The sequence below is a fragment of the Puma concolor genome, chromosome A3 (assembly GCF_028749965.1).
Source record: "Puma concolor isolate L17-30 chromosome A3, mPumCon1.1.hap2, whole genome shotgun sequence".
Classification (NCBI taxonomy): Eukaryota; Metazoa; Chordata; class Mammalia; order Carnivora; family Felidae; genus Puma; species Puma concolor.
This window is the reverse complement of record NC_141669.1, coordinates 34,789,826-34,799,418: the sequence shown is the minus strand read 5'-3', so window position 1 is coordinate 34,799,418 and position 9,593 is coordinate 34,789,826.

The window sequence follows — 9,593 nt, the reverse complement described above, 5'->3', positions numbered from 1 at the left end:
TTCTCCCCACCACCCCCAACACTTTATCAGCTTTGTCTCTCTCTGGCTCTGCTTGTCTGAATTAGATAAGTTTTGGATGAATCGTAGTTTGGGGTTTGTGGAAAAGAATGGAAGAGGAAAACAGATGGGGATGAGAATGCCCGTGTATCTAATCGTATAGGTCAGACTCTGGGGTAGGAGCCTATGTTCCTAGTTAGGGCTCATAACAGCTCTTTGGCGTAGATCTTCTTGCTTCGCTTTCACCCAGTCTTCCTGAAGTTCAGTGACTTGCCCAAGGCCACAGGGATCGTAGCAGTGGGTGGGAGACCGTGAGGCCAGCTAGCTGTGTCTGGCTGTGGATGGATGACGCATTGCCATCAGGACAATGCTGCCCTAATGTGTGCTGAATGCTTCCTGGCTCTGTGCATGAAGGCTGGGATTCAATGAGAACTTCGGGCCTGAGGTCACTTCTGGGAAGGGTGTTAGAGGAGCACCCAGTTCTGGGGATGCAGCCTTAACAAGTCAATCAAAGCGTTCCTAGAAGCATCAGCCAAATTCCCCAGAGACTCTTGAGGGGTGGGCTGCCCCACCCTTGACCTCTGCAGCCTCCTCCCACATGCAATGACCCAGGCCAAGATTTCCCAGCTACTGCTGATGCCCTGGTCTGGCGAAGAGCTGGCTTTATGCTTAGTTGTTTAATAATCTGTGAAGAAATCAATACATTCCCACCTCTTCCCCTGGATTCAACCAGCATGGATTATAATCACAACTGTGCTATTTGCCCATGCTGAGCAGAGGCGTGGAGGTAGGCTGGGAGCTTCAAGTTAAACTTTTCTAGACTAATAAACTGTTTCTCCCATTACAACTTGACTGCCCTCGCCTTTCCTGGCCAGCCCCTCCAGGACTCCCCCTCATCCCCCCAGCTTTCTTTCTTTCACTGACGCTGACATCACACTCACATTTTCCAAAAATTCCCCAAATTACCCATAGTCTTCTTAGCTCCCGCTGTCGTCTGGAATTACACATCCCAGACTGCACCCTGTCAATCCCTCCACCCTCACCCCAGAGCATCAGGACTCGCCAGCACTGGGGAGTCCTGGGTCCCCTGGCTCAGCCCGGCCTGGCAGTGAAGCAGAATGGGGTCTGACCCAGTGAGGAGCTTTTCCCCTCACCAGGTCCAGTGGGATAAACAGACTACTGGGAGAAGCTGTGTGTGTGTGTGTGTGTGTGTGTGTGTGTGTGTGTATGAGGGAGCTGGCTGGCTGGCTCTGAAAGGCCTTGTTATACAGGAATGGCCTGGGCCTTTCTGAAGCCCCGCTAGATGGGGTTGGAAGGCACACTGTTCAGTGGGAAAAACCTGGGGTTTGGAGTCAGAAGACCCAGCTTCCAGTTCTGATTCTGCTACTCAAGGGTTCTGTGCTCTTGCACTGGCCATGTAGCTTCCTGCCTCGGTGCTCTCCTTTATAAACTGGGGCTCTGTGTATTTTCCAAAAGGGCCATAGCAGTATTTCTAGTGCCACATGCTCTTCCACAACCTTACCACTTTCCATTAAGAGACAGGGTCTGTGTCCTTTTGCCTTGAACCTAGGCAGGTCTCTGGGGCCGCCGCAACAAATAGGATGTCTCAGAAATGACATTGTGTGGCTTCCTAGGCTGGGTCATAAGAGGCATGTGGCTTCCACTGGCTGGCTGTTTCTCTCTCTGTCCGTTTCTCTGTCTCTGTCTGTTTCTTGCACTGGAGCTTGGCTGCCATGCCGTGAGGAAGCGCAGGCCACATGGAGAGGGCACTCGTCTGTCGATTCCGGCTGAGAGTCCTAGCCAAGGTCTCAGCCAACAGCACAGGCGGACGTGGGAGCGAGAGTGATTCCGACCCTCAGCCTTCAAGCTGCCCCACCCAGGTGGTAGTGAATGAAGTAGCAAGGAAGGGCTTCTCTGCTGAGCCCTGCCCACCTTGCAAATTTGCGAACAAAAGTAACGCTATCGTTTTAAGTCACTCACCGAGTTTGGGGGTGGTTTGTCATACGGCACTGGATGTCTGCATGCAGGATCATAATGTAATGTGAGGCTTAGATGAAGAGATGCACTTGGCAGTGCCTTATGGAGCCCTGTATAAGTGTAGCACACTGTGTGCATCACTGCTGTTCAAGCACTGCCCTGTCTTGGATGTCAGTGTCTATAATGTGGCAAGAGCTGGGTTAGATGCTTCCGCATATCCCTTCCTGTAGTCCTTACAGCCACCTCACCTCTCCAGACTAGCTCCAGCAGGTCTGAATTGGTCATTGTAACGGCTAAATTAGGCTGGCGTTATTATTTTCACCAATTTGCAAACGGGCAAACAGAGACACAGCTAGTTTAAGTTCAGGAGGAACTGGAATTTGAATCCAGGTCTGGTTAACTGCCAGGTTGGTACTCCTCTTTCCCTAGGAGCTAGAGGTGGGCAGTCCCCTCAAGAAAATGGGGACACTAGGATATCTCAGCAGATCCTGACCTGGGAAAATCCTTCTGTTGGATTTATTTAAATTTTTTTTAATCTTAAAATTAAAAAAAAGTTTTTTAAATGTTTTGTTTGTTTTTGAGAGACAGAGAGAGACAGAGCATGAGCGAGGGAGGGGCAGAGAGAGAGGGAGGCACTGAATCTGAAGCAGGCTCCAGGCTCTGAGCTGTCAGCACAGAGCCTGACACGGGGCTTGAACCCACAAATCGCGAGATCATGACCTGAGCCGAACTCGGAAGCTTAACGACTGAGCTACCCAGGGGCCCCATAATCTTAAAAATTTTTTAAAGTAATCTCTGCACCCAATGTGGGGCTTGAACTCATGACCCTGAGATCAAGAGTCACAGGCTCCACTGACTGAGCCAGCCAGGCGCCCCACTGCTGGCTTCATTTAATTTTACTTGCATTTCAACAAGCAGAGACTGAGCGCCTAAAATGGGACTGTGTGTTAGGTAAGACCTGGATGCACAAGACACAGAACCCCTTATTGGGGAGCTCATAGTCTCTGGGGGAAACAGATACCTTGGGCAGGCTGCTCGCCACCTCTAAGCCTCAGTTATGCCATCTGTGAAATGGGGATAATTAGAGAACCCATCTCAGAGGGTTATTGTGAAAAGTATACAGTATATAATTCTACTTAAAGCATCTTGTATGTAGAAAGTGCTCAACAAATATTAACTTTTATTAAGAAAATTTTGCAATATAATGAGATATATGACAAAATATGGGGGTGGGGACATAAAGCCTTATGGCAGGAGAGAGGAGTAAGTAAGTTCATCCTGGGGTTGGGGGTGGGAGGTGGTAGCAGAGAGGAGGTGACTTTTGGTCTGGGACTTCAAAGGCAAGTAGGAGGAGCAGATGGTCTATGGAAGGACAGTGTTTAGTGTCAGGGAGACAGAGCGGCCCCAGGTGGCTGGAGGACGGGGTCCTGACGGTGAAGGAGTGAAGGCAGGCTGGGAAGGAGTTTTCTATATTTGGTTGTAGCGTATTGTTGGCCAAGCAGGCCCCCAGACTTAGGCAAGAGTCTCCCCGCCCAGGCTTAAAAGGTGAGGCTTTAACGTGCAAATGCCCAGGAGGAGGACCCCGGGCTCCAAGGCACAAAATCTTCGTATGAGAGTTGTGGTTTTGAAGGAGAAAAGAGTTGGGGGAGCACCCAGCCCTGAGGCAGAGGGCTTAGAAGAGGAGGTTGGTGTTTTCAAGAGATACTTTCCCCACTCTGAAAAATCTCAGGGCGGACCCCGCTGAATCTCCACTAAGCCAGATCAAGAGAATCTGCTTTTGCCAACAAACCACCAAGCCCCCTTGCCCAGAAATGTCCCAGAAATGTCATCGCAGATTACTGAACGGCTGCTTGGGGAATTTTGCCCCAGGTGGCCCAAGGCCTGAGGGTCAACAAAGGGCTTCTGAGCTGGTGCATCTGGCCCCAGGGAGAAGTCTCCATTGGAGCCTTGGGCAGGCTCTGGGCTCTGTGTGCCGAGAACAGCTGCTTTGGTTTAAATATTAATAATGCAAAATGAAATGTGTGGGGTGCCCAGCGCACCAGAGCCCAGCCAGTGTGCATTGCATCTAATGTCCTCTGCACTTGGGTTTGGAAAAATGTGGTCAGTGAATTTAATATACTTTTTGGCAAAGGGAAGACGACAGTTAACTTCTCTCCAGAGCCTCGCTAAAGTGGGTTTTCTCCCTGGAAAGTGGAGGAGGGAGAGTGGTTTCTCCCAGTATGCCAGCAGGCCTGCTGCCCGAATTCTGTCATAGCCCCTCTGCTCTGCCCACCTTGACACTCACAGGGGGCCCCGGGGGCCACAGAGCATCGCACTGAGGGGAATAGAAACACAGCCAGACTCGTTCAAGATCTGCTGGTGGCCTGGGTGGGGCCTAGTCCCCAGCTCCTGCTGGCTCGGTCTCCTCCCTCCAGGATGTTCTCTCCCCATTTCGTGCCCCCTTCTGGAATGATCCACCCTGATGTTCGTCAGAGGAGCTCACCATGGGCACGTTGGCCACGGGGTTCTCACAGGGCCCCTGAGGTTGACAACTCATCCAAGGGGTCCGAGGGCTGGACGTGGGCCCCTGAGAGCTATGCTTCTCTCAATCCCACTGCGGTTTTGAATCTGGGGGAGGTTCTGACCAGAGCGTTATGAAGATTTCCCCCTCCCCCTCCCCTGCCTCCAATATCCCGGGCCCTGGCTTCTTTCTTGCCAAGTGCCACAGCTCTCAATTGGCTTCTTGAAAAGTTAATAAATGCTTGGTGACATCACAGCCCCAGAGCCAGGGAGCAAGAAAACGTCAGAGGCTGTTTCTGAGGAGAAGTCAGGGGCTCTGGGTTTGCCCAACAAAGGCGCCCTGTGCAAGCGTGGTCACGGTAACGGCCACTGCCACCACAGAACTGGAACAAAGCTGGCCAGGCTTCCCCCAGAAAGTCCGTCTCTGGTTTTACACAACCCGATAGTGTTCCCAGTTAGAGGCTTGAACATGTCATCCAGCAGGGAGAGTCGGGCAGTCCTTGCCAGTGGCCTGGTTGTGGCCCGCTCTGGGGGGCCTCCTATGCTGTTGGGGGCAACAGTCACCCCAGGGCCCCTCAGGGGGGTGCGGGGAGGAGGCTCCGGGCAGGAGTGAAATGGCCTTGCCTGGGAGAGGGTGGGAGCTGCACGTCACCAGGGCTCTGGGGCTCCAGCTGTGCCCCAGGCTCCAGCTCTACCCGCCTCCCCCACCCCACCCCAGTCCACCCTCCTTGGCCTCCGGCCCTTAGGGAAGCTGAGAGAAAGTCTCGCCTGTTCTGGATGCCGCAGGCAGGATCGGCCACAGTGATCTCCTTCATGTGTCCCCGCTGGCTGTAAGCGCTGTGTTTGGTTTGGCAAAACGGCTATTTAAATAGCAGTGAAATGTGTCACTGGAAAAAAATTAGCTCATGTTTCCTTTGCCATTTCTTCATGATTTCCATTAAAAGCGTAACCACGGGTAATAAATTAACAAGATCTGTAAAGGCGACCATAGGAAACCATGGATCCAGAATTCCTATAAACTTCTAACCCATGATGCTAAAAAGCGAGGCTACTTGGGGAAAGGGGAGCCGGATCACCCATGTACTCCGGTTTTCTTTGTGTCTGATTCTTACCTCCCTCCCCTCAAAATGGGAAAGGAAGCCCTCTGCGTCTTTCAGGGGTTGCTGTAGTTATCAGGGGTGAGAGTCTTTGCCTGGAAAACCCGGAGGCTTGGGGCATTGCTTGGCGCTTCCTGTTTCATTAAAAACAAAAACAAAGGGGCGCCTGGGTGGCGCAGTCGGTTAAGCGTCCGACTTCAGCCAGGTCACGATCTCACGGTCCATGAGTTCGAGCCCCGCGTCGGGCTCTGGGCTGATGGCTCAGAGCCTGGAGCCTGTTTCCGATTCTGTGTCTCCCTCTCTCTCTGCCCCTCGCCCGTTCAAGCTCTGTCTCTCTCTGTCCCAAAAATAAATAAAAAAAACATTGAAAAGAAAACAAAAACAAACCCCAAGAAAAACAAAACTAAAACGTTACTTCTTTATCAAAGCACAATCTCCTTCCCCCAAACTAGGCCTCACTCGGTCCTGACCACGGTCCGGTGGTTGAATTCTCAACCCCTGCCGGGAACTGGACCCTTTCCCATGGGTCCCGAATAGCTTGAGGTCCAGCTGTGGCTCAGTTTCACAGATAGGAACAGTGAGGCCAAAGGAAGATATTTGTTTTGGGCGCAAAATGCAATAATCAGTGGATGGATGGGGGAGGCTTCTTTCTGATGGCTGCCACCTCTGACACACGCCCACTCACACATTCGTACACGCGCTCGCGCTCCGCACAATGCTTGCTTGTGCCGGGCTGGGGGTGGGGCAAAGGATCCCTGTAGGGTCCTGAAGGTGTCTCTGGAGACAGGGAGGTAAAAAAGCTCCTCCCAAGGCAGGTGGTTCTGGGGAACGTGTTTGGTTGGACACCCCAGGGCTATGGGGGGTGCCAAGGGAGGGCACCGGCTACGGTTCACCTGAGGGATGAGAGTGTGTTTAGTGCTACCCGCAGAGTCTGGGGAAGTGGGGGGCAGGACCGGGGAGCGTGTTCAGTGTCACACACAAGCCCAGGGGAATGGAAGACAGGACTGGGGGAGGGCGTTATGTGACACACAGAGTCAGGGTACAGAGGATGGAAGGAGGAAAGGCAAGTAGTAACCAGCGAATCTCCTTTTGTCTCTGGTCCTCTGAAGCCCTGTCCTTCCTCGATGATCCTTTCACGAGTATCCCAAACCTCCTTACTTAAAAAAAATTTTTTTTTAATAGTGATTTATTTTTTAAGAGAGGAAAGAGACAGAGTGCCAGCAGGGGAGGGGCAGAGAGAGAAGGAGACAGAATCCAAAGCAGGCTCCGGGCTCTGAGCTGTCAGCCCAGAACTCGACGTGGGGCTCGAACCCACGAACCGTGAGATCATGACCTGAGCTGAAGTCAGGAAGCTTCACCGACTGAGCCACCCAGGCGCCCCTCTCAGCCCCCCTTATTAGTCTAATGTGGCTGTCCCTTGGTCTTCTGTTACATAGAAGATGGGGTGAGAAGGGGGAGTTTTGTGCCATTTCTAAGCCCCAGGGTACCCTCTGTCCCTAGAGTCCAACACCCCTTGCACATTAGCCCCTGGGGGTAAGAAGGAAGCCATTTCTTGTTTCTTCAGGACAGTCCCTTTTCCTGGAAGGCAGTGGTATGGAATGTGGAGGTTCAGAAAACCCTTTGTCACGATGAAATGAAAGAGGGATGTGGCACCAGCTCTTTTCCCCACTGATCTGCCTTCAGACCCCTCTCCCTCGAGCCCTCCTCCTGCACCCCAGCTCCCAAACCTTTCATCTTGTCCACACAGATGCTATCATCCATTTCTAGGGGTGTCTGGCTTTCTTTGCTCACTCCTGTCTGTGAGGCCCCTGACAAGGGCAGTGGTGCACAGCCCCTCCACCCCCATCTGGGCCCCGGACCCAGAGAGCCCTTCCCCTATAGCTCAAGGCTGGGGGTTCTGCCAAGGCACCTGCTGGAATGAAGGAGAAACATCTGCTTGTTTTATTTACATTTCATCCAGATGTTTGGGTGCCATGTAGACGCAGCCTGTGGGCCGTCTAAACGCTGCGGCTGGAAACCGAGCTTCCCTCTTTTGGAGCTGGGAGGCCGGGAGGGAGGGCCTTCCAGCTGAGGAGGGACGGGGCTGGATGGCAGACACTGCCTGGGGATGGGAGGAAGGCAGGAAGGCGAGACATGGAACTGGAGGCGGATCACGGCCCTGGCAACAACTGGAACAAGATTCCTCGTAAACATCGGATCTGTTTACAAAGCCACCAGTGTAGGCAAGCACTTGCCAAATCGTGATTTTCAAAAATCGCCCTTTAGAGCGCTTCACACCACTTCCCAGATGCCGAGTGAGAGCCTACTGTGTGCTCGGTGAGCCCTGCCCACTCTCCCCACACCCATGTCCCAGGCTGTGAAGCAAAGGCAAGCAGTGGTCCCAGAGGCTCCAGCCGAGAAGGCCAATTAACAATGCCGGGCGGTGAGCATAAATCACCAAGCTCCCCCTTTGCCTGGGCTCGGGCTGGAAAGTATCAGAACTGTGCAAATACTTGGGATGTTTCTCTTTATTAGTGATAAAATATTGGACGTCAGCGTGTGTCGTTTCATGCACTGCCTCCGACAGTCGGAGCGGTAATTGTGATGAATAGGGGTCCAGGGGCAGGGCTGCAGGCGTTTAAGAAGGCTCTGTGGATTGAAAATATTAGGATTGATTAAAGGTCAAATACTTTATAAATTTATCAGTGCTGGATACATTCTTCCGAGGTGGGGGCTACCCCCTTCCAGCCGGTTAGTGAAAAGAACTCAATATGGTCACATGCTCTCCCCTCCTTCCCTTTGTCCCTCCACATTTAACCTACAAAAGTGATGAAACAGCACACATTTTCCTGTAATTCGTGCTCTTTTGCCTCTCCTGCCAGGAGACGAGTTCAGCACAGACATCTGTGGGCAGGAGTCTGCCCATTTCTCACCAGAGAGAGAAAAGAGAAATTTCCCTGTGACTGGGGTGGAAGCTGGTCTCCAGCACCAGCCCTCAGCGGACGAGCCTCCAGGGACTTGTTATCAGGAATTGCTGTTACCCACCCGAGGAGTCCTCAGGGCAAAAGGAGGGTCTCTTTGCTGATTCTGTCCTTTCCAGAAGTGTCTGATCTCCTTTTATTAGATAAAGAGATCTTTGTAACTCCGGAAGCTCTGAGTGAAACTCTGTTTAATCACGGGCACCAGCCCTCCCCTGCATCCTTATAAGGTTTATTTATTGAACAAATACACGTTAAGGCGGGAGCCGCTCTAGTGCTGGGGATAAAGCAGGGGTACAGAACAGATGAAAAGCCCTGCCCCCAGGGAGCTCATATTCTAAGAGGGAGTGAGAAAGTATTAACTGCCCCCCAACTATAAATTATATAACATATTACATGATAATAAGGGCAAAGGAAAGGGGCGCCTGGGTGGCTCAGTTGTTTAAGCATCCCAACTTTGGCTCGGGTCATGATTTCACGGTTCGTGAGTTCGAGCCCCGTGTGGGGCTCTGTGCTGACAGATAGCTCAGAGCCTGGAGCCTGCCTCGGATTCTGTGTCCCCCCCCTCCTCTGTCCCTCTCCTGCTCACACTCTGTCTCTCTCTCTCTCAAAAATAAATAAAGTTTAGGGGCGCCTGGGTGGCACAGTCGGTTGAGCGTCCGACTTCAGCCAGGTCACGATCTCGCGGTCCGTGAGTTCGAGCCCCGCATCAGGCTCTGGGCTGATGGCTCAGAGCCTGGAGCCTGTTTCCGATTCTGTGTCTCCCTCTCTCTCTGCCCCTCCCCCGTTCATGCTCTGTCTCTCTCTGCCCCAAAAATAAATAAACGTTGAAAAAAAAAATTAAAAAAAAAATAAATAAAGCTTACAAAAGTTAAAAAAAAAATAAAGGCAAAGAAAAAAAAATAAAGTAGGGGAGGAAAGGGAGGAGGAGGAACAGGGGGAGGAGACGGACATTTTGGAATGGGTCAGGGACGGCCTCCTGAGCCCTGGAAGAGGTGAGCACATTTATTGGCGAGAAGAGTGTTTATCTGTAAATGTGTTTTAACGGTGCTAGTACAATTTTAAT